The sequence below is a fragment of the Hyaena hyaena genome, unplaced genomic scaffold, assembly GCF_003009895.1.
Source record: "Hyaena hyaena isolate Hyena2069 unplaced genomic scaffold, ASM300989v1 scaffold_78, whole genome shotgun sequence".
NCBI lineage: Eukaryota > Metazoa > Chordata > Mammalia > Carnivora > Hyaenidae > Hyaena > Hyaena hyaena.
This window is the reverse complement of record NW_024080710.1, coordinates 3,478,753-3,504,947: the sequence shown is the minus strand read 5'-3', so window position 1 is coordinate 3,504,947 and position 26,195 is coordinate 3,478,753. Positions and strand designations below refer to the sequence as shown.

At 43.4% G+C, this 26,195-nt stretch overlaps 2 pseudogenes; one reads left to right on the top strand and one right to left on the bottom strand.

Moving 5' to 3' along the window:
- Positions 1-10,276: 10,276 nt before the first annotated feature.
- LOC120232771 lies at positions 10,277-15,795 on the bottom strand (annotated as a pseudogene).
- Positions 15,796-21,195: 5,400 nt separating this feature from the next.
- Positions 21,196-22,036, top strand: LOC120232770 (annotated as a pseudogene).
- Positions 22,037-26,195: the final 4,159 nt, after the last annotated feature.

Below are 26,195 nucleotides of genomic sequence, written 5' to 3'. Positions count from 1 at the left end.
TTTTTTAAAGTTTATTTATTTCTGAGAGAGAGAGAGAGACAGAGTGCAAGTGGGGGTGGGGAGTGCAGAGAGGGAGAAGGAGACACAGAATCCGAGGCAGGCTCCAGGCTCTGAGCTGTCAGCACAAAGCCCAACGCGGAGCATGAACCCACGGACCACGAGATCATGATCTGTGCCAAAGTTGGATGCTCAACCGACTGAGTCACCCAGGCGCCCTAGCCACAGTCCTTGAATTCCTTCTTTCCTCTATGGTACTTTCTGATGGCAGCCACAAGAAGCCCCAGAGCCCTGCCTCAGTGGATATTCCATTATAGGCAACCCTATGCAATAGTTAAGTCAGTGATTTCATCATCACATGATGAGAACCTGCAAGTTCCCATCCCTAAATAATTACTGTTAGTTATCTATTGGTGCATAACAAATCACTCTACAATTTAAGGTATCAAAACAACACATACTTATCTCAGAGTGTCTGTGGGTCAGCATCTGGGCACAGTTTATCTGCACCTTCTATGTCAGTGTCTCTCTCAAGGTGGCAATCAAGGTATCAGTCAAGGCTGTGGGATTATCTGAAAGTTGACTCAGGTAAGATCCCTAGTCAAGCTCTCTCACCTGGTTGCACACAGGATTCAGTTCCTTATGAACTGTTGATCAGTTCCTTGTCATTTGGACCTCTCTAACATGGCAGCTTGCTTCATTAAAGCCCGCAAAAATAGAAGGTCATATGGCATGATGGACGTCACAGTCACAGTCTTTTGTAACTTAATCATCCCATCATTTTTGCATATTCTATTTGCTAGAAGCAAGTCACTAGATCTGGATCACACACTAGCTTAAATAGGAGGAGGGGAGGAACTTTGGGAACCATCTTAAATTATTTTATTTATGTTTATTTATTTTTGAGGGGGGGAGAGACACAGAGTACAAGCAGGGGAGAGGCAGAGAGAGAGGGAGACACAGAATCCGAAGCAGGCTTCGGGCTCTGAGCTGTCAGCACAGAGCCTGACATGGGGTTCCAGCTCATGGACAATGAGATCATGACCTGAGCTGAAGTCAGATGCTTAACTGACTGAGCCATCCAGGTGCCCCAAGAACCATCTCAAAGGTTGCCTCCAACAATTATCTTCAGCACTATCTAGGGAAGATGATCAGTTAGTCTCGTATTTTTTCCCTTTCCCTGGCAGTCTGTTGCCTACGCCTTATACCTTATATGAACTACTCTTTTATTCAGGGTTCTTCATTGCAAAATTAAAAACCAACTCTGGTTAACTTAAGCAAAAATTGTATACAACTAGGCTTAGAGTTCTAAACAATTACTGATATTCTCAAAACCACCACTAGACACATAGTAAACATTTCATGCGGTTTTGAGTGAGTGAGTGAGTGAGTGAGAGAATGAATGAACTAACAAACTATCCTACAGTAGCTGGATGTTATTTGCTGGTGTATTCAGTTTGGGAAAACTCTTAAAAACCAGAGCTTTTTTTTTTTTAATGTTTATTTATTTTTGAGAGAGAGAGAAGTGCACGCATGAGTGGGAGAGGGGCAGAGGGGAGGGAGACACAGAATCTGAAGCAGGCTTCAGGCTCTGAGCTGTCAGCACAGAACCCGATGCAGGGCTCCAACCCATGAACTGTGAGATCATGACCTGAGCTGGAGTTGGACATTTAACTGACTGAGCTGCACCCCCCCACCCCTCCGACCCCAGGTGCCCCTACAAACTGGAGCTTAATACTATGAAGCTATTGTTTGAAAAGCAGGATATCTATATTTACTCATTTGGAAAACTTTCAACAATGCATTAGTGAGAAGAGCAAATTCTAAAACATGAACCTGTTCTGAACAAAAATTCAGTTACATTTCATTCCAAAGAGTTATCAGCTTTTCACAATGGAGAAAAAAATAAAAATTCAGTTATTTATTTATGAAATTTGGAGATTTGCATTTCATTTCATTTCACTTCATTTCATTTAAAAATGGGCTCCACTGGGGCACCTGGGTGGCTCAGTCGGCTGAGCCACCGAGCCTTGATTTCTGTTCAGGTCATGATTCCAGAGTCAGGGTCAGAAATCGAGCCCCACGGCACTGAGCATGGAGCCTGCTTAAGATTCTCTCTCTCTTGCCCTCTGCCTCTCTCTCTTGCTTGTGCTTTCTCTCTCTCCCTAAAATAAAGTAATAATAATAATTAATAATAATAATAAAGTAGACTCCATACTCAATGTGGTGCTTGAATTCATGACCCTGAGCCAGCCAGGTGCTCCAAATTTGGAGTGTTTGGTTGTTTTTAAAAGTAGGCTCCATGCCCAACATGGGGCTTGAACTCATAATCCTGAGATCAAGAGTTGATTGCTTTGCCAACTGAGCTAACCAGGTGCTCCAAACTTAGAAAATGTTTAAAGAGAATTAAAGTAGTATCCCAGAACACATTGGACACCCCAAAGAGAATCAATATTGAGGGTTCTACCCCTTCTATGCAGAAGGAACTTTATCAGTTTTCTCGATGTCACACATTCTCTCAAGACTTAGGGACTTAAAATGATGGCAATAATCTTACTATCTCTCGCTGTCCCTGTTGATGGGGCTCAGCAGGCAGCTCCCGGTGGCATCTCTCATGCAGTTGTAGTCAAACCATAGCTGAGGCCTGGGCTTTCTCATGGCGGGAACCTCAGCGAGGCTTCAGCTGGCTCATCCGTGTGCTGGCCTGGGTCTCCTCACAACACGGCATCTGGATTTCATTTCACAAAAACTTCCTAAGAGGAGAGAGGCAGAAGCTGATCTGCTTTTATGACCCAGCCTTGAAACTCACGGCCCGTCACTTCTCTATTCTACCGGTTAGAAGCAAATTACTAGGGACAGCCCGTATTCAAGGGAAGGGGGATTAGACTCCATTCCTGATGGTGAGAATCTTCAAGAAGTTGTGGACGTATTTTAAAAACCACCACAGGGGTCGTTAAAGGAGACTGCTCTGGGCTCTGCAAGCAAAGGCTTCCCGGGCAAATGCAATGGCAGCTGAATGATGGGGAGGGCACACGCCAACTTCAGGGGACACAGAAGTGGGGATGGGCCCTGGATGTGCAGAATGGTCCATCCTCTGTGCCCAGTACTGGACCTCATCCCAGGTGCCCAATGTGCCCACTGCTTGAGTAGGCCCCTTCCTGGGCAGTGCTGTCTGACCTGGCAAAGGATGCAGACAGACCTGTTTCCCACCCCAGTGATGCTGCCTACTACCTCTTGAACTTGGATAAGTTACCTCCTATCTCTTTAGGGATTCTATCAGTCAGGGTCCTGGCAGAAAACAGATGACACACTCCATTGAGTAATTTGAGGAGAGTTTAATAAAAAGACTATTTACAAAGGTGTGAATAAGGTGTCGAGTAACCACTGGGGGGTTGTGCAGTACCCCAAGGCTGGGGACTAGAGACTAGGAACAATAGGGCCATCTGTCACCTCCCCTGGGCCTGAAGGACAAATCCTGGAGATAGAATGGCTGTGTGGAGGGCTACCCTACAGGCGGTGGAACCGTGGGTGGCAGGCAAAGCCAGCCCGTGGGGGTTCTGCAGCGGGAAATGGGGAACAAACTTGTCAAGTGCTTGCTTTCCTGTGTAGCACCTCCTGCTGGTGCTTCCCACTGGCCAAACCCAAAGGAAAGCCAGAGGAAGAGTGAGCTGGCTAATTCTGTCTCAATGGCTCAGCCTCTGGGGCACACAGTGGTTGGATAGGGGTGGCAAACAGAAGATGCCATTTACAGAAATTAAATGGAAAAATGAATGAAAACTTCTTGGCCCAGAGAAGACACGCTATAGCTCTAAGTACCTACATGCTGTTCAAAAGATGTAGAAAAGGTGATTCCAATTCACTGAGCTTTACTTTGCATAAAAATGCCTATGAGTGTTGGCACGCCTGGGTGGCTCAGTCGGTTGAGTTTCTGACCTTTGATTTAGGCTCAGGTCATGACTTCACAGTTTGTGAGTTCAAGCCTCTTATAAGTTCCTCTGCTGGCGCATCGAGCCTGCTTGGGATTCTCTCTCTCCTTCTCTCTTTGCCTCTCTCTTGCTTGCAGTCATGCACATGTGCGCACTCTCTCTCTCAAATTAAAAAAATTAAAAATGCATATGAGTGTGTCCTAACACAAAGGATTTAAATGAATGTTGGTTGTTTCTCCACTGGAAGGAGGAAAGGCAAACATCGCCTGCTGGAGGCATATCACAGCCTCTAACAGCATCTAGTGGTGGTTTAATGCATGGAAAAATGTAGGATTCAGGATATCCCCATTAAGGCAACCATTACAAACCTCACTAATAGTTTCCATCCAAATGTCATGAATTATCCAGGCCTCCCAGAATTTGGACACCACAGTTTAAATCACAACGTCCTTGGAACCCATCTAAAGATGAAACCAAGCAAAGAGCGCCGGCAGAAGATTCAGAATAAATTTCATAATCAGAGTGAGATGTGCTGCCTGACAAAAATAAAAATGGATGGGCGTGCTGGGTGGCTCAGTTGGTTAACCATCCGACTTTGGCTCAGGTCATTTTGTGAGTTGGAGCCCCGCGTTGGGCTCTGACACCTTGGAGCCTGGAGACTGCTTCAGTTTCTGTGTCTCCCTCTCTCTCTGACCCTACCCCACTCAGGCTCTATCTCTTTCTCTCTCAAAAAATAAACACCAAAAATAAATAAAAAACAAATAAATAAAAACTGCTGGTGAAGAGATCACTCCCATGTTCATAGCCAAGTTATGGGAAAAACCTAAGCATCTCTGAATGGAAGAATGGATAAAGAAGATACGTATTACCATATGATGGAGTATTTTTCTGGCATGAGAAAGAAGGAACTCCTGCCATTTGTGACAATAGGGATGAAACTTGGCAACAGTATACCAAGTGAGATAAGTCAGATAGAGAAAGACAAATATTGTATGAGATCTCTTATATGTAGAATCTAAAACAAACAAACAAACTCAGAAAGACAGGGGCTAGGGTGCCTGGGTGGCTCAGTCTGTTGATTCTTGGTTTAGGCTCAGGTCATCATCCAAGGGTCATGGGATCGAACCCCATGTTGGGTTCTGCACTGAGTTCCATTTAGCTCATCGCCCCACCCACCACCCCTCAAGCAACACTTAGTTTGTTCTCTGTATTTAAGAGTCTCTTATGGTTTGCCTAATTCTCATTTTTTAAAATGAGATACAATTGACATGGAACATGGTGTAAGTTTAAGGTATACAACATATTGGTTTGATGCATTTATATTGCAATATGACTGTCATTGTAGTGTTAGCTAATATCTCTGTCATGCCACATAATTATCATTTCTTTTACTGGTGGGAACAATTAAGATCTAACCTCTTAGCAAGTTTAATGTTTACAATATATGATACAGTTTTGTTGTCTGTAATCAGTGTACTGTGTATTAGATCATCAGGACATACTTCTCTTCTATTGTAAGCATGTACCCTTAAAGCAACATCTCTCCCATTCTCCATCCTCAGCTCCTGTGTTCAAAAAAAAATTTTTTTTTTATTTTAAAGACATTTTTTAAGAGAGATAGAGTGCAGGTGAGTGCATGTGTACACTGTGGGGAAGGGCCAGAGAGAGGGAAAGAGAGAATCCCAAACAGGCTCTGCACTGTCAGTGTAGAGCCTGACATGGGCCTGAAACTTATGAACTGAGATCATGACCTGAGCTGAAGTCCAGAGTTGGATGCTTAACCTACAGAGCCACCCAGGCTCCCCATATTCTACTTTGTTAAAACAAATATGCTTGGGCCTGAGAAGGATGAGAATGTGGAGGGAAAAACTCGATCAGACAGGCTTGGATATGTATCACTTATTTAGTGAGATTAATTATGCATTAAAAAGTAATTACAACACAAGGAGGGATAGTTCAGCCAGATAAGCGTCCGACTCTTGATTTGAGCTCAGGTCATGATCTCACGGTTTGTGAGTTTGAGCCCTGCATCAGGCTCTCTGCTGACAGTGTGAAGCCTGCTTGGGATTCTCTCTCTCCTTCAATCTCTGCCCTCCCCCGCTTGTTCTCTTTCTCTCAAAATAAATAAACTTAAAAAAAAAAAAAAAGGTCATTATACCACAAGAAGATACCACTTCATATGCTTTGGGGATCGCTATTATCTTAAAAAGTGAAAAATAAGTGTTGGCAGGGATATGGAGAATGTGGAGCACTTGTACGCTGCTGGTGGGAATATAAAAAAGATGCAGATGCTGTGGATAACAGTTCAGTGGTTCCTCAAAAAGTTAAATATAGAATTACCATATGATCCAGCAATCCCACTTCTCGGCGTATACCCAACAGAACTGAAAGCAGGAATTTGAACAGATATCTGTACCCCAACATTCATAGCAGCATTTTTCACAACAACCATGAGATGGAACCAACCCGGGTGTCCATCAACAGATGAATGGGTTAACCTGTAGTGACACATTTATATTATTAATGAAATATTAATCAGCCTTAAAGAGGAGATTTTGATACATGGTACAACACGGATGAAGTTTACAAAATGTTACGACAAGTGAAATAAGCCAGATATTAAAAACCCAAATATTTGGGCGCGTGGGTGGCTCAGTTGGTTAAGCTTTCGACTTTGGCTCAGGTCATGATCTCACGGCTCATGAGTTCAAGCCCCACATCAGGTTCTGTGCTGACAACCCAGAGCCTGGAGCCTGCTCTAGATTCTGTGTCTCCTTCTCTCTCTGCCCTTCCCCCACTTGCACTCTGTCTCTTAAAAATAGACAAACATTTTTAAAAAACCCTCAAATATTGTATGATTCCACTTATATGAGGGCTGTAGAATATGCAAAGTTACAGAGACAGAAAATAGAATAGAGGTACCAGGTTTGGAGGGAGGGAAAAATGTGGAGTTAGTACGCGGTGGGTTGTTTGGAATGATGAAAAAGTTCTGGAAATGGGGATGACCGAACAATGTTATAAATGCACTTAATGCTACTTAAGTGTATACTTAAAAATGGTTAAAACGGTAACACATTCGTACGATGTCTTTTACCATAATAAAAAAGATGTATAGATCCAAATGAAAGAAAAAAAGCAGTTATAAATCTCTTTATTGAAGTTTTATTGGTGTTTTCAGAGGAGTGAAATTAGATGCACATTTTAATTCACTTCTCTATCTGCTCAGTGAACATGTGTTAAATGAATAAATGAGTCAGATCTAAAAGAAGTCTCTTTGGATATACCCAGAGGAGCAATAACACTTGCCTTCACCCCTGAAGCCCTTTGTCCCACCCATCTGTCTTTTGAATTCAGAAGCACCATATGATCTCACGATCACTATTTTTAAAGAATCATACAATTTCAAATTGTAACTATGTTCCAGAATGTTCACTCTCACAGATTCTCTATCCTACCTTACCCTCAAGTTTTTACCTCCAATCACTAATTGGCTATCACCATCACCCGTGTGTATCTGTCACGGGTCCCAACAAGCTTCAGATCCAGCCTGACCTAGGACCCAGGACGAGCAGCATCTTCTCAGGAAAGCCTCTAGTGTTCTGACGTCTGATACCCACCCCCCACTGCTGCCCTGTAACACACACACACACACACACACACACACACACACACACACACACTTTTGAGATTTATGGGACCATTTTACCCTTTTCTCCATTTCTTTTCCAGGTACAAGCCTGGAGATCCCTTATTTCCTCTGATTTCCAGTTAGAGAACCCCTAATGCAATCTAGAATCAGATTCTTCAAGCAATGGAAACCAATTCTGACAGATTTAGGAGAATGGAATGTATAGAGTGAATTTAGGGAGATTTGGAGACACCGGCCTGGAAAATAGGCAAGTCCAAGGGAAGCTATGCAGCTAGAGATGCAGCAAAATTTTATGCTCTAACATGAAACCAGACATGTAGTGAGTAACTGCCACATCTATTTAGTCTGTCAATGTGGGACGCAGAATATCACCATTGCACCTATTGTTAGTCTTGGACGCTACTAACGTTGGTTTCAGGATACCTTCACTGCCCCCAGGACATAGATGGTGGCTTTGCTACTGGTGAAGACCTGGAAAGGATTCTTCATACCATTAGTTCTCACTTCAGGTTCTGGGGAGGATGCAGCTGATTAGCTACTGACCCTGTGTCATAGGAGCCTATGCCCTGTGTGCAAAAGAAGCGGGAAAAGCAAGTATTTGGCCATTATGGCTTCCATAGTGGAAAATGATGTCTCTGCCTTCCAGCAAGAGTCATAGGCAAGTTCATATGCCTGGAAGCCCTAAAAGAAAGTCAAAGCTCCATTTTACCATCTTCACTTAGATTTTTTGTTGCAGCCTCTGTGTTACTGGGCTAGTCACTGCCCTGGCATCAAATTTCTTTGCAGTGCACCACAGAGTCCCAGCAGATTTAAAGAAAAATTTTTTAAACCAACTGAAGAATGACCTCTGACATTGGCAATGAATGATGTTTGCTTGGATGGAGAAGGCTGTGTGTATGAGTCAAATAATTTGATCACATCCTCACTAGATTTGATGATGCCATTGTTGCTGGGTCTTTCATAATTCATTTTTTCATAAGGGTAATACTTGCTTCACATGTCAAAACAATGTTAAAAGGTCCATGCTTAGAAATCTTGATTGCACTTATGCCCCCAGTCAGCTCATTGCCTTCCCACCTGCCATCTATAGAGAACCACTTTTATTCATTTATTGTGAATCCTTCCAGTGTTTATTTATGCAAATAGAAGTACATACAGGATGTAATGTACAGCATGGTGACTATAATTAATAATACTGTATGAAGGGGTGCCTGGGTGGCTCAGTTGGTTAGATGTCCGACTCTTGATTTAGGCTCAGGTCATGATATAATGGTTGTGGGATGGAGCCCTGCGTCAGGATCCACGCTGAGTATGGAGCCTGCTAAAGATTCTTCCCTTTCGGGATGCCTGGGATGGTTCAGTCAGTTAAGCATCTGACTCTTGATCTCCAATCAAGTTATGATCTTGCAATTGGTGAGTTCAAACCCTGCATCAGGTTCTGCACTGATGGTGTGCATAGTCTGCTCGGGATTCTGTCTCTCCTTCTCTGTCCCCTGCTTGAGCTCTCTTTCAATCTCAAAATAAATAAATAAACATAAAAAAATTAAAAAAGGATTCTTCCCTCTCTCCCTGTGCCCCCTTCCCCGCTCATGCATTCTCTCTCTCTTTAAAAAATAAAAAAAATACTGTCTTGCAAATTCAGAAGTTGTTAAGAGAGTAGATCTTAGAAGTTCCTATCATAAGAAAAATTGTTTTGTAACTATGTGAGGTGATGGATGTTAACTAGACTTACTGTGGTGGTCATTTTGCAATATATACAAATATTGAGTCATTATGTTGTACACCTGAAACTAATATAATATTTCAGTTATACTTCGATAAAAAAGTGAATATAGATACATTTCTATTACTCATGAAGTTGTATCCATTAAATTTGTACAGCGTTTTGTATGTCAATCATACTTTAATAAGTGGCTTAAGAAACATTTGTTTTCTATTTCTCTCTTTTTCTTACAGAAACAGGTAGTACATTACTTACACTATTCTGTTTCTGCCTTTTCTTTTTCACCTCATTTTTTAAAGTTGAGATATAATTGACATAGTTGGCATATAATTAGTTTCAGTTAACATCTGTCACCACACAGTTACAAATTGTGTGTGTGTGATAACAACTTTTTTCTTTAAGTTTATTTATTTATTTATTTATTTATTTAGAGTGTGAGCAGGGGGAGGGGCAGAGAGAGAGAGAGAGAGAGAGAGAATCCCAAGCAGGCTCCGCACTATAAGCACGAGCTCGAGCTCCAAGCCGGGCTTGAACTCACCGACTGTGAGGTCACCCTGAGCCCAAATCAAGAGTCAGATTCTTAATCCACTGAGCCACCCAGGCACCCCAAGAATAGGTAAATTTAAATCCATCCCAAGGCTAGCCAATCATAAAAGTTTAATGAGCTGTATAATTTTCCAGGTTTTCAATGTATATATAGATTTTTATTTTTATATAGAAAGATTCACTGGGAACATACTAGTTTTGAATCTGTTTTTTTTTTTTTTTAACTTGACAATACTTTGAGGACATAGTGGCTACATCAAGAGGTATGGATCTACCTTATCCTTTTTAATAGCCTCATGGGCTATTGTATGGTTAACCAAAGGTTTAACTAATCTACTCTTTTTTGAGAGGGGATTGGGGAGTTGCTTCGAACTTCATTTGAGAAACAGAAGGTAAACGTATGAAAAGAACTTACAGGTTGGCCGGTGGCGATGGTCAGTGGTGGCTACTGAGGTGGAGGGTGAACCGCAGGGCTAAGGCCTTTACTTGTCTCCAGGCTGCTCGGCTTCCCAGCCACTGAGGCCTCAGGCTGCTGGGCATCGAGGCCTCCAGGGTGAGCCTGCCCTCAGGGTACAAAGAAGATACCAGGGTGGAATCCACACCAGGGGGCAACGTGTATTTTTGAGCAGAGCACGGGGAGAAGTAGCCATGCCCGTCCCACGTCTCTTCGCGCTTGCCAGTGATCTTCCATCCACTACGCAGTCCTTGCTCTTGACCGTCACCTCCTCCGAGGCGGAGCGATGAACTTCCTGGGACACGCGGATCTCCCTGATGCTGCCGCTGCGCTACTGGCGGAGCCCGAGGCCGCCGGCGGGCGCGGCCACCGTGGTGGGGCCCTTAGACCTCGGCCAAGGGCAGCAAGCGCACGTAGCCCGGCCAGCCGCTGTGGCCCAACCCCTGCGCTCACTCCCCGGGCAGCCCCGGCAGCCCGAAGGCCTGGTGGGAGAAGCGGCTGTGGGCCGAGTCTCAGTCCCAAAAAGGGTCTGAGCTGGGGCTCCGCAGGGGGGAGAAGGGCACTGGGCCCTCGGTCTAGCTGGCTCAGCTCCCCGAGTCTGGCTGAGGCTTGGAGGAGTCCCAATGTACTCTGGATGGACTTTCCTCCAGTTTTCTTATAATAAATTTCCTATAGTAAATAATGCTACAAGGAAAATCCTTGTACATCCGTTTCAGTTGGGCAGATGTTCCCATAGGATACGTTTGGAGAAGGGGAATTGCTTGATCAAAGAGTATACAGATGGAAACATTTTAATTTATTAAAATTATCTTTTTTTAAAAAATATTTTTATTGATTTCTAGGAGAGAGAGAGAGTGAGAGACAGCGTGAGCAGGGGAGGGTCAGAGAGAGGGGGCCACAGACTCTGAAACAGGCTCCAGGCTCTGAGCTGGCAGTCAGCACAGAGCCCGATGCGGGGCTCGAGCCCATGAACCCCGAGATCATGACCTAAGCGAAAGTCGGACGCTTAACCGACTAAGCCACCCAGGCGCCCCTATTAAAATTATCTTAATGTTAATTTATTTTTGAAAGAGAGAGAGAGAACGCAAGTAGGGGAGGAGCAGAGGGAGGGGAGGGAGACGCAGAAAACAAAGCAGGCTCCAGGCTCTGAGCTGTCAGCACAGAGCCCGATGTGAGGCTCCAACTCAGCAAATGCAAGATCATGACCTGTGTGGAAACCAAGAGTCAGACCCTTGGCGGGGGAGCCACCTAGGTGCCCCTGAAATTATTCTTAGTTGTATAAAATTATATGCATAGTCATAGAAGGTAAGGGATAGTTTCACCTCAGTAACCTGGGACATTTCTTAACTTTATTAGTTTTCCTTTTCTCTTTCTTTTTCTTTTTAATGTTTATTTATTCATTTTGAGAGAGACAGAGACAGAGAGAGAGCATACCAGAGTAGGGAAGAAGCAGAGAAAGAGGAGAGAGAGAATCCCAAGCAGGCTCTGTACACAGCCCAAGGCTGGGCTCCATCTCCCAAACCTGTGAGATTGTGACCTGAGCAGAAATCAAGAGTCCACCACTTAACTGTCTGAGCTCCCCAGGCAACCCTGAATTATATTTTTCAAGTCTTTTGCCCATTTTTCAGTTGGGGTGCTCATCTTCTTTTTTTGGCTTATATGTGTTCTTTGTGTATTAAGGATAATATACCACCAAGATATTGACAAAGTCAGCAGTAAGCTCGGATTGATGGGAAGAGCAGACCCAAATCACTTGCTTACAATGACATACCTAAAAGTGATAAAAGGAGCTCAGGGGTACCAGGATGTCCTGCAAAGAGATTTGAAGCATTCTGCAGAACACATGAGGGATAGATAAATTCCCACATTCCCAAAGCCTCTTCTGGGACACACAGTTGCAGATAATAAATCTATGTGTTTGTGTGCGTGGGGGGGGTCACATCATATCTTCTGGAAACTCAGTTGCCCCTCCTCCAACGCCAGTTTTCTGTGCATAAAACTGAAGCATTTCTGCACCTAGTCTAGTCTGAGCTGACTTCTTGTAATTTGGGGATGCAATGGCATACAATCTTCCTACAGTGTGGTACCCCAAAGCCTTGGCCGAGAGGATTTCTTGATTTATTGCTGCATGACTCTTTAATCTATATGTTAAAAAAGTAATTGATTAGGAGCAGATGGACCAAGGAAGAGGGGAAAGTGGGACTGAAAGGGCTTTATCTCCCTTAATCCCCATCAGCTCTCCTCAGGTGTCCTCTCAGCATTATTCAAATAATTTCCTAAAATTTATATTGCTTGTGAAATGTATAGATAAAAGCATCTTTGGAAGACTGCAGTTTAACTGAACTGGTCATACACTATTTATTCATTTATTTATTTAGGGAGGGGCAGAGAAAGAGAGAGAGAGAAGCTGAGCTCACCAGAAGTAGAGCTTGTGTTTACCCAAACTGGAACTTGTGCTTACCTGATGGGGGACTCCAACTCACAAACTGTGAGATCATGACCTGAGCCGAAGTCAGATGCTTAACTGATTGAGCCACCCAGGCACCCTATTTATTTATTTATTAAAAAAAATTTTTTTTAGAGAGAGCACGTGAGAGTGGGACAGAGGGGCAAAGGGAGAGAAAGAGAGAGAGAGAGAGAGAGAGAGAAAATCTTAAGCAGGTTCCACAATCATTGCAGATCCCAACTCGGGGCTCGATCCCATAATTCCAGAATCATGACCTGAGCTGAAATCAAGAGATGCTCAACCAACTGAGTCACCCAGGCACCCCAGTAATACACTATTTAAATGAAAAGGATGTACATGCCAAGCACTTTGCTACACAAAGCCCCTTGTCCCTCTTCTGGAATCGCCATTGGGTGGAGGGAATAATCCTCTAAAGGGTGACCTGGGGCCCCCAGTTGGGTTGGGCAAGTCTGGCTCTGGGGCGGGACACTGGTGGAGGAGAGTCTGAGGAGGAGCCCCTCACACTTGGGTGCCTCCAAGTGCCTTATCAGCTCTCCATGGCTTCTCTTCTAAATGACAACTAAATGACAAAGAGAGGTGGGGAGTATCTGTTTGAAATGATACTGTAGGCACTGGCCTGCACCCTAGTCCCGCCCTTGGTTTCTGCCAAGCTGGTATAGTGGGCACAATGGCGCCCCCTCTCGTGATGGGTGCATGTGGATCAGAGTGTGGGGGTGGGGGGCAGGCAACAGTCCCCGTTGGTTCAAAGTCTTCAGTCTCAAACTTCAGCCAGTCCATCTCTGCTGGTGCTTCATTTTAGGAAGCTGATTTCAGGTCAGCTGTTTGGATGTGGATTTCAACACCGTGATAAGTTAACTTCCGAATAGGAAATTTGAAAACAGAGTCTTTGTTCGATCTTTAAAAATTTAATGAAAATGTATCTACCAGATATTAAATTGTTTCCCTGCTGCAAAGTTCTGCTTATTAAATTTTACAGACGTTGTGGGGATGACTTGTTCTCCAAGGACAAATAGATATATTCTGGTTTTGTATTGGGCCCTGCCCAGGCCTGAAGGGGAGCCAAGGGAGTTCTCCTGCCCAATTGCCCCGCCTCCAAAAAGAAGACCAGGGCATGCCTTCAGGCCAGCAGGAAACAAACTTATTTGACTTATTTTTCCCCATTCTGTGGCTTCTTTTTCTTTTAAATATATTTTTAAATGTTTATTTTTGAGAGGGAGAGAGAGGGAGGAGGGGCAGAGAGAAAGGGAGACACAGAATCTGAAGCAGGCTCTAGGCTCTGATTTGTCAGCGTAGAGCCCTACACGGGGCTTGAACTCAGGAGCCGTGAGATCATGACCTAAGCCAAAGTGGGAGTCCCAGCTGAGTGAGCCACCCAGGCACACTCCCCCCCCCCTGCACTCTGTGCCTTCTGATTAATCTTTTTTATTTTTCGACATATTTGTGCACATGAAAGACCTCTTTTACAGATGCAGTCACTGAGCCCCACGAACTGCGGTGTGAAGCCCCAGATGCCATAGCAAGTTGGGACCAGTGCTAGGACTGGAGGCTGAGCTCAGAAAGGCACAGCAGGCTGACAACATGCCAACTGTCTTCTGTGCCTGCCAGGGCTTCTGGCATTTTCTAGTCATCCTAGCACCAGGGGCCTCACCGGGTCCCTGGGTTAAGTGCTTCATGGAGACAAAGAGCACCCTAGCATGGTGGTGCTGAAGCCCTGTGAACAGATGCCCACCCTTCCCCACTTGTGGCAGGCAGGTGGCTGATGGAGGGCTCCCCCCACACCGTCCCCCCACCCCCACCGGCTCCAGCTCCCTACCTGCCGCCCCTCGCTGGGACTCTGCGAACCTCCCTTCCCCACATCTGTGCACTGTGCCCTGGGAGCCAGCACCATCACAGCCGTCCTGTCCTAGAATGGCCAGTCCTGTATCAAGGCTCAAATGCCTCCTCCTTCCCGGCACTCCACAGCTGGAACCGGTTGTTGGAGCAATTCATTATGTCTATCACTGGAACAATTAATTAGTTACCCATGTATCCGTCTGTCCCACCAAGGGTTTGCGAAAGCAGGAATTGTTTCTTGTACTTCTCTGTAACTCCCGTGCCCAGCGCAAGAGGGCCCGACTGGTGCTCCCTCTTTTTGTGGCCAGTCTCCCTGGGGCGCGGTTCTCTGTCTGAGGAGCCACAGTGCCACCTAGCGGCCAGCTGGCTGTACTGATGGTGTTCGCCGGGGGCCCTTCCGCCCCACCCCCTGCTGGTGGGGGCGTCTCACTGCCGGAGTTGACAGGTGGATCACCTTCCCCGTAGGGCCTTCGGGTAGGGTCCACCACTTGGGTCAGTATGGGAGTGGACCGGCAGACAGGTGCGCCCACTGCCTTTGGGATCCTGTTGCTGCAGCTGCTGGAGGCGCGCGTCGTTCTACTCCTGTCCTGCTGTTCTTTCTCCCTTCCCAGGCTATTAAAATGCACTTCCAAGGCTCAGCTCAGCCACCGCCTTCTCCCCTCCCCCCTCCCATACCTGCCCCGACAAATCTCTAGCTGATGCAGCTTAGATTCAAATCCCGGCTTCGCACGTTATCTCTTGTGAGACCACAGGCGAGTTACTTAACTTCCCTAGCCTCAGTTTATCTATAAAATGGGAATAATGATAATACTACATGCCACGGGGTTGTGAGGGATAAATGAACCCAGACAGGTAAAGTACCTGCAAGTGTAGTGCCTGCTTAGTTTGTACTTTTGTTCCTCAGTCAGGTATACCACTGTGGTATAGGACTGTGTCTGATCCATTTTATCCTCACCGCGCTGGCATCTGCCAGGAGCCCAGAAGGTGCTACATCTGACAGACGCAGGGAAACAGGCAGGCTTTGATTTGGGTCTTAGTGAGGAGTAGGTGATGGGGGAAGTCCCTTATCTTGGTCCTGGCTGTGATACTGTGTGGCCTTGGACATGTCACATCATCTCTGGGCCTCAGTTTCCTCATGAGCAAGTGGAGGGGGTTAGGCTATATTGTTACAAGTCCATTCTAACCCTCCTGGGAGCCCATGCTCCCTGATCCGTTTTCCCTCCCTTACCCACAAGCCCCCCCTCCTTTTTTTTTTTTTTTTTGGATTGACAAGACTTTAGTTACAGGATAAGGCTTCCCTGATCCCTGATCAGGTAAGAGCTGTATTCCAGAGAAGGAGTGATTTTGGCTTTGAGAGAGAGAGGAGCAGCTCTGGGACGAAGGGAAGGGATGTATTCCTTCCCCAGGAAAGTTGTATCTATTATAGGGTGAAGCTAGGAGCAAAAACACTGTAGGTCTGGGTTCAGATGAAGAAGAAAAGCAGTGACCACCACAGCTAGGTCTAGGAGAGGATGGGGTTACCCTGGTATATGTGGCGTCTGAGCCTGGGTATGGCTTTCCAGACTGGTAGCAATTGATAAGAAGCACTCTAACAAATATGGCGCATGCTAACCCCGTAGGCAAGGAGGAAAAGTCCTCTCTGATGCAAGGTGCCAAGATCTTGGGGGACAGAGGGGCCATGAGCAGCTGAAAAATTGTATTAAACAAATCTATGATTTGTAATATAACCTACAGAAAGTAAAGGTCTAGTGGTGTCTGGGTGGCTCAGTCAGTTAAGCCTCCAACTTCAGCTCAGATAATGGGTTCGAGCCGGGCGTTGGGCTCTGTGCTGACAGCTCAGAGCCTGGAGCCTGCTTCCGATTCTGTGTCTCCCTCTCTCTCTGCCCTTCCCCCAGTTGTGCTCTGTCCCTCTCTCTCAATAAATAAATAAATAAATATTGAAAAATTTTTAAAAAAGAAAGTAAAGGTCTGACTGAACACATATGAGTTTTCTAATTCTGAATGGATTCTTCAAAGCTATTTTCTTCATCTAATCTGTTTTTAGACCCATATCTTGAGTATTTAATTTGTGCTATTATGTTTTTCACCTTCTGAAACTTCAATTTCTGGTTGTTGGTTTTTTTAAAGATTTTGTTTTTAAGTAATCTCTCCAGCCAACATACTGGCTCAGACTCAGAGCCCCAAGATCGAGAGTTGTATGCTCTACTGACTGAGCCAGCCAGGCACCCCAATTTCTGTTTTTTGATTTTTTAGTTTCCAACTTTGTATCAAAAATTCAATTTTTACCCTAATGATCATACTAAGATAGCTTTTTTCTCACTTATGTCTAATAAATGTCCCCTGTCTGGACAGTCTGTGGAAATTTTATCATCTATTGTTTATGTTGGTTCTTGTTCTTACTTTATTTCCTTCTGTGTCTAGTTATCTTTGCTTGTGTGCTGAAAATTGTAACTGAAAATTTTATTGGGGTAATTTTTTTTAATGTTTTATTTATTTCTGAGAGAGAGACAGCATGAGCAGGGGAGGGTCAGAGAGAGAGGGAGATACAGAATCTGAAACAGGCTCCAGGCTCTGAGCTAATTGTCAGCACAAAGCCCGACCCGGGGCTCGAGCCCATGAACTGTGAAATCATGACCTGAGCCAAAGTCGGACGCTTAACCGACTGAGCCACCTAGGCTCCCCTGGGGTAATTTTTTAAGTCTTTTTTTTTTTAAGTGTGTTTATTTATTTAGAAAGAGAGAGAGAGTAAGGGAGGGGCAGAAAGAGGGAGAGAGAATCCCAAGCAGGCTCTGAGGTGTCAGGCCAGAGCCCAACTCAAGGCTTGATCCCACAGCCAACCATGAAATCATGACCTGATTGAAATCAAGAGTCGGACACTTAAGCAACTGAGCCACCCAGGAGCCCCTAGTGGGGTAATTTTAAGACTAGGATAATATCATCTCCCTACAGAAAGGATTCTCAGGGACTTTTGCAGATGTGTAGGGGTATTAGCAATTCAGAAGCACCTTAAGCATTTTCAGTGCTTGAGATTTTTCTGAATCACCCAGAGTATTTGACACTGAGCTGAAGTACGGGAGAGAGCTGGTTTATTTTCTGTTTATTCTTCTGGGGTACAGCCATTCAGGATTACCGTTCTAAGCATGGGGTGGTTTTCCAGAATTGCTCCTCCCTTGCAAGGCCCTAGATTCCAAGTTACATGACCTTAGCTCCCTCAGCTTTTTAGCCACCTCTTCTGATTGCAAAAGTGGCCCAAATGCTGAGGCCTCCTCATTGGATTTTCACCTTTTCTGAGCTATTGTCTCTTGCCAATAATTGGCAAGGTGATTCCTTGCTACCTGTTAGCTTTTTTCTGTTTATAGGAAAAAGCTTTTTATATTTCATATGAATTATTTTAGTTGTCTTCAGTAGGAGGGTAGTTCTGAATTATTTAGCTCACTATTTCTGAAAGTGCTGGTTTAAAATTGTGTAATGGCTTGGTATCTCTCTAGAGCATTGAGAAATGCGGAAAGACTGACAACACAGATAATCTGCAATCATATATTAGATATCAAAATACAATGATTTTTTTAAAATTTTATTTTAATTCCAGTGTAATTAACAGACAGTGTTATATTAGCTTAGAATTCAACAATTCTGAACGTTACTCAGTGCTCGTAACGATAAGTGTCCTCTTAATCATCTTCATCTATTTTACCCATAGCTAGACCCACCTCCCCTCTGGTAACCATCACTTTTTTTTCTATAGTTAAGAGTCTATTTTTTTGGTTTGTCTCCTTTTTTATTTTTTTGTTTGTCAAAGTACAATGATTTTAAGTATTTTTTTTCTTATAATTCAATACTGAGGCACTGAAAATTATATGTAACTATTTATTTCAGGATTTCTGATCCTAGAAACCTGGTCTTTGGAAACTTTATTTGTGGATGTTTGAATTATTCCTTTATAAGGACATTTATAATCGAATTTTTTTAAAATATTTTTTTTTATGTTTTATTTATTTCTAGGAGAGAGAGAGAGAGAGAGAGACAGCACGAGCAGGGGAGGGTCAGAGAGAGAGGGAGTCACAGACTGAAACAGGCTCCAGGCTCTGAGCTGGCAGTCAGCACAGAGCCCGACGCGGGGCTCGAACCCACGAACCGCGAGATCATGACCCAAGCGAAAGTCAGACGCTTAACCAACTAAGCCACCCAGGCACCCCTATAATCGAATTTTTAAAGTTTATTTATTTTAAGAAAAAGGTAGAGAGAAAATGAGCGGAAGAAGGGCAGAGAGAGAGGGGGACAGAGGATCCCAAGCAGGCTCCATGCTGACAGCAGAGAGCCCAATGTGGGGCTTGAACTCAGAAACTGTGAGATCATGACTTGAGCCAAAGGTGGTCGGTCAACTGATTGAGCTAGCCAGGTGTCCCTATAACAGAGTTATTCATAATTCATAGACAAGTAGTTAAACTGCTTCCATAGGATGGGATATTGTGCAGCCATTAATAATGTAGGATAATATCTAAAGGCTTAGACAACTAATCACATCATATTGAGAAGTGAAACTAGTGGAACTAGTAATATGATCCCTTTTAATATATTCACATATATTAAAAATATCATTCAAAACATATTTACTAAAATGCTATGTGATGGTTATGTTAGTTATGTTGGCATGGTGAGATAGATAGTGATTTTTACTCACTGTTCTTTTTGTATATTTATAATTTACTAAAATGAACATTTATTACTTTTGTAACAAATGTTGAACTATAAAATAAAATACTAGAAATAAAATAGGATGCTCTTAGGATATTGCATTGAAATTTTTTATCTACATAAATAACAGCATTCAGGTTTAAGATGTCTTTATGAATATATAGTATATGTCAGCTTCCTTCAGACATATATTTTCATTAATGCTTGTAAGTGTTCAAGGTTCAATCATAAATGCAGTAAAGGTAGGAGCAAAGCAGTCAGAGCTCTATTCAAAAAGAAATCAAGGGTGGGTCACCTGTGTGGCTCAGGCAGTTGAGTGTCCGACTTGGGCTCAGGACATAATCTCAAGGTTAGTGAGTTTGAGCCCCATGTCGGGCTCTGTGCTGACAGCTCAGAGCCTGTAGCCTGCCTCAGATTCTGTGTCTCTGGCTCTCTCTGCCCCTTTCCCACTTGTGCTCTCTCTCTCTCTCTTTCTTTCTCAAAAATAAATAAACATTAAAAGAATAGAAAAGAAAAGAATCAAGTGAACAGATTGATTGATGCAAGATAAATGGTATGACTTTCGTAGTCAGTAAAGGTCTCCAACATACTAAAGGCCAAGTAATGGGCACTATAATTTACCCTAGTAGAACAGATGTTGAATTACAAAAATCATACAAATACTGCAAAAATAGAAAATATAAGAATGGAAAAATAACAGCAATATTCCTGTACTCTGCTGCAGCAACACTTAACATATTAAGATATGCAGGCAGTTGAATTATCAATTCCAACCACCTACTTTCTTCCCTCTAAGAGGATTATATGTGTAATCTGCAGTGTCTTCCCAAAACTAGAGTGTACTTTCCTACCCCATTGTCAATGACTTGCTTTGGCCAATGAAATGTGAGCAGGAGTAATATATACTACAGTCAAGCAGAAACTTTAAGAGCCATTAGATAGTTCATCCCTGTCTCTTGATTGTTTCCCTTGGTCATGAAAATGGCATGTCTTAAACAGGGACAGATCCTTCAGGTTGGTCTCAGAATGAGAAAAAGCACGAAGCAGAGCCCCACCACTAATTCATAGATATCAACATGTATTGTGAATGAGAAATGTGTATTATCATAAATCAGTGAGATTAGTGTTGGGGGGATGTTTGTTATCACACCAAAGCTAACTAATACATATTTCCTCACAAATACAGTAGCAACTCTCTTAACTGAATTGTACTTTTTTTAAAAAAAGTTTTATTTTTAAGTAATCTCTATACCCACTGTGAGGTTTGAACTTATAACCCTGAGATCAAGAGCTGTATGCTCCACTGACTGGGCCAACCAGATTCCCCTGTACGTTTTTTTGTTTTTTAAATGATCTATATGCCCAATGTGGGGCTTGAACTCATGATCCAGTGATCAAGAGTTGCATGCTCTACTGACTTGGCCAGCCAGATGCTCCTTAACTGAATTGTACTTAACGGACTTTCCAGGTTGACATGTGTTCTCTTTTCCTTCTTTAAAACATATTCATGTACTCACACGCACACACATGCACACACATTAACAATGCTCATGGGACACTGAAAATCCAAGGCTGGCAGGCCACTTTCCATGATGAGTGCTCAATTCTGTCTGATAAGCCAACAAAGTGACCCAAATCAAGATAGATGAGAGGGCTGTCAGATAAACTAGTTTGAGGTTCTGAGATGGTTGTGACTCAGTGTTACATAGCTGTCAAGAGAGAGAGCTCTGGAGAGAAGCTGCCAAAGGCCCAATTCCAACTTTACCATGTGGTAAATATGTGACCTTGGTCAAATTACTAACATAGACACCAATATTGATACTCATTTTCAGACTCTTTCAGAAAACAGTAAATAATAATCTAGTTCTGAGCTGGCTCTCCAAGGGTCATCTCCCCACGATGACAATGTCTTCCATTAAAATTGAGTGTGTTTTGCTGGAGAACTGTGGGCGTGGTGAGTCTCGGGTGTGGGAGGAGGCACCCAGCTCTCCACTCTTCATACATAGTCCTGCGAAAAAGGTTTGTCAGTGGGATTCTCTCAGCAACTGCAGCCTGTGACCGTGGATGCCTCCGTCAGCTCCGTGGCCCCTCGCCAGTCAGGAGGCTATGTCACTACCATTGGAACAAAGTTCTGTGCTCTGAACTGGAAAGATCAGTCAGCAGTTGTCCTGGCCTCAGTAGATAAAGACAAGAAAATTGATCCGCTGAGAGATAGTTTGCTGGCTCCATGGCTGAGGAAATGGTCCCTGCAGTTCTAAAGCTGCACCACGGTCCCTATACTCCCTCTTTCCTGACAACTGCCTGGCAAAGTACTATGACCAGTAGTCTGGGTTGGTCCCTGGACCACAAGACCATCTATTACATTGACAGCTTGTTCTACTCCGTGGAAGCCTCTTGACTATGACCTGCAGATAGGAAAGATCTCCTACTGCAGATGTGTTCACAAGCTGGAGAAAAAACAATTCCCAGAGGGACTGTGTCTTGATACCGAAGGGACGCTCTGGGTGGCCTGTTACAATGGAGAAAGAGTGACTCACTTAGATCCTGAGACAGGGAAAAGATCCCAAAATGTGAACTAGCCTGTTGATAAAACTTCATGCTGCTTCCAAAGGCAGGACTTCTCTGAAGTGTTTATGACCTGTGCCCAGGATGGAATGGACCCCTTGGATCTTCTGCAGCTGGTAGAATTTTCAAGATAACTGGCCTGGGAGTCAGAGGAATTCCTCCTTATCTCTATGCAGAATGAGTGTCAGGTCTTCTTTCCTACTGGAGGCTCTTTTGATAAACAAAAAGTTCTTTGAAGGCTTTTGAATCTCTAGAAAATTCTAGAGCTAAAATATCAATCTAGTTACAAAAAATATATAAAGAAAGGGGCGCCTGGGTGGCTTGGTCGGTTGGGCGTCCGACTTTCGCTTGGGTCGTGATCTCTCGGTTCGTGGGTTTGGGCCCCACGTCGGGCTCTGTGCTGGCTGCCGGCTCGGAGCCTGGAGCCTGTTTCGGTCTGTGGCTCCCTCTCTCTCTGGCCCTCCCCTGCTCACGCTGTCTCTCTCTCTCTCTCCTAGAAATAAATAAAACATTAAAAAAAAATTAAAAAAAATATATAAAGAAATTATATGATAAGTAGAGTTATATTTTTATTTACAATTTTTAAAAGGTAGAGCAAATTTAGTAAGGGGTGGCAGACAGGTGGTTTTGATAACAAGCTACATCTTCTGCAAAGGTATTCTAGAAATGTAAAGGATTTTGTTCAACTGTCAACCAGCCTCATGATTCTTTGCAAATTGCTCAAAGGGGAGGGGAGGGACCATATCTGTTCTGCATTCCATATTTATTATACCTAAAGCTTCTAAAAACTTATAAATTAAGGCCTGGTTAAAAAATAATAAAAATCTAGCCCTTAAAATCCTCTCATAAGATATTCTCTAAACTACCTCAGTTAGAAAAACAAACTTTTGCATTTTATTTTGTTTTATTTTTTAATATGGAGGATGTCATACTTAAAAATAGAGAGATTACTGTAATCATCCCTCAAGTGCTCATCACCCCCGGCTTGGCCAATTATCAATTGTGGCCCATCTTGTTTCCTCTTTACTCTCCCCACCAACACACACACACATACACACACACACACACATACACACACACACACACACACACACACACTTCCTCCTTATCTTCTCCTCAACCTTTACTGGATTATTTTAAATTAAGTTCTAGACATTATATGTCTATAAGAAAATAACAGTTTTTTTTAAGTTTTTATTTTATTTATTATTTTTTTGTTTATTTTTGAGAGAGACAGAGGCAGAGACAGAGCATGAGTGGGAGAGGGTCAGAGACAGAGGGAGACACAGAATCCAAAGCAGGCTCCAGGCTTTGAGCTGTCAGCCCAGAGACCAACACAAGGCTCAAACCCACAAACCATGAGATCATGACCTAAGCCAAAGTCAGACACTTAACTGACTGAGTCACCCAGGTGTCCCAAAGTATTTAAGTAATCTCTGTACCCATGTTGGGCTCAAACTCACCACCCGGAGATTAAGAGTAGCATGTTCTTCTGACTGAGCCAGCAAGGGACCCCAGAAAAGGACTATTTATTTATTTATTTATTTATATTTTTTAGTTTATTTATTTATTTTTTGAGAGAAAGCACAGGGGAGGGGCAGAGAGAGAGAGAGGAAATCCCAAGCAGGCTCTGCACTGTCAGCACAGAACCGAATGTGGGGCTCAAACTCACCAACTGTGAGATAATGACCTGAGCTGATATCAAGAGTCTGCAACTTAACCAATTGAGCCACTCTGGTGCCCCAGAAAAGGATTCTTTTAACACAAACACCATATCATCATCTCATCTTTGAAAACAACAATCATTTCTTTAAAACATCTAATATCCAGTCAAGGGTCCAATTTCCATGATTGTTTCCAAATGTTCGTTCTAGTCACACACTGTACTCTGTTGACATGAATCTTACATTTCTTTTAATCTAGCAAAGCTCTCCTCCTTATTTTTAACCTAAGCAAACAATATCGATTCTTTGTCCATACCCTAATCTGTTGTGACCATGTCACAAGTCCCAGGGACATTTGCTTTTCCCACCCTTTAGTAGACAGTGCTTTGGAGGTTTCCTCAGTGTTACACCAGCCTCACACCTCCAAAGAGGGGTCAAGCAGGTCCCCATTTCCACCTATGAAAAGTGCACCATAAGAAAACTTATTTCCTTGAGACCTTTTTGATGGTAAGTAGGGAATTGGAATTCTCAAGGCTTTTTGGTCTTGTTCTTAAGAAATGAGGTTTTCAAGAAACCTGTTGGATGACTCAGCAAGAGGCTCTAAGGGACATAAAAACACTGGGGTTGTTTCCCAAAATGTGGAATAAAAAACCAAACACTTATAGATTGAAATATTACTTTGTAAAATACATGGTTTAAAATATGAGTAGCTAAATTAAGAAACTAGATAAGCACAGACATAACTATTTCTTCTGTATCTCAAAAGTTTTACATATTCATAATGTACAAAAGTTAGAAAAATTGAGGTATTTTGATAAGGAGTTGGCATGCATTGGGTTATATAAGGTGCTTTTTCAGTTACAGAAGGAGACTCATTTCCTGAGAAGACTCTGACTCCCCTTGTCCTTCTGCATTTTTAAAAAACATTTTATTTTATTATTTTTTTAACTCTGTGAAATCACTCCTCTTTCTATTGCCCTTGATTAGGTTTCCAACTTTGTCCACACAAAGAACTTTCTGGAATATGCTCTGGATTTGGTCCCTGGTCATTGACCATCCTCAGGTACAGCTAGCTCTGCTCCCCTTTTATCTGCGGTTTGGCTGGCTTCTCACTGATTATCTTCCCCTAGTTTTATACATCCTTCAAGATACTTGGGAGCAATTGCTCAAGGCAAACCCAACTTCAATGACTTCAAACCTTAGGAGTCAGGGAGTCGATTTCCTTTTTCACTACCTCCCTTAGCCTGGAGGGATACTCCAGTGGCTTCTACTTGGCATTTCCTATTACAGTTTACTGTAAGTCCCTGAGCAGCTTCATGGAAGTCAGGCCATGGAGAAATGACCCTGATGACTGCTGCTTCATCGGACCTGCTGTTGACACTGGTCAAAGCTTCAGTTGTCATCTGGGGCTATTAAAGCCATGGATGGTGGACCAAGTTGGTGGTCTGAGTATCGAGGAATCAGTTCTATCTCAGAGTGAGGATCAGTTGTAACTGAATGTTCGGGAGATTCCTCTTTACCTGGCACAGTTACTGGGCAAAATCACACGCCTCTTGGTGAAAAACTAGGAAGAAGGTGCATAGTATGCACTTGTGCAGTTAAAGTTCATCAGGGGCCTCGTAGGTCTGCAAATAGGCTTACCAGGGGCTGCAACTCTAGTAAAGTAGGGCCTCTATTCACGAGACCTAGAGTACATTTGATTATACAGTTTACATGCAGTTGGATGATGCTGTTGCCCAAGTATTTCTTGCTCTCTACCTTTAGGGCACCTGCTTGTTTGCACTTCTTACTCCCTGGGCTTGAGTGGGGAACTACATGACTAGGTCTAGCCAATCAGTTATGATCAGATGACGTGTGCCACTTCAGCACCAAAAACGTCTAATCGCCAATTAGTCACCCTTCAGAACTAGTCATGTTTGTGAGTCTGGCAATGTTCAAGATCTTGACAGCCTTATCACCCTACATCCTAGAGTGAGAAAGTCAAGTGAAAGGGATCTGGCAATCAGCAATATAGATACACAGCATGAAGAAGAAATAAGCCTTTGTTATCTTATATCATTAAGATTTTGACATAATCGGGGTGCCTGGCTGGCTCAGTCAGTTAACTGTCTGACTTCAGCTCAGGTCAATCTCTGGTTTGTGAGTCCGAGCCCTGCATCTGGGCTCTGCTGTCAGCACGAAGCCAGCTTTGGATCTCCTGTCTCCCTCTCTCTTTGCCCCTCCCCTATGATCACATGCGTGCGCACTCTCTCTCTCCCCTCCACTCTCTCAAAAATGAATAAAACGTTAAAAATTTTTGAAAAGATTTTGACATAATCTAGCATACCTTTTGTTTTTGTTGCTTTTTTTTATTACTCAACAAAGCTTCATTTTTTTATTTAGCTTTCTCACTCTGAGCTTGTGCCTTCAACACTTTCACAACATCGTCAATAAGGAAAGCACGCTTGATCCTATCATGAACAGACTTAGCACACAAGGAGGCACCCTAGGCCCTGCCGACATGTTTTATTCATTCAGGCAACCTCTTAAGAACTGTAGACCTCACAACCTCAAAACACGATCACTTCCAAGTTGGCCTGGGTCCACGCCACATGTAGATTTTGGTGCTTTCCCAATCTACCTGGTGTAAAGGTAAATGACTCTATTACCAGGGGTTTAGGACAGCCTAGTTTTGTT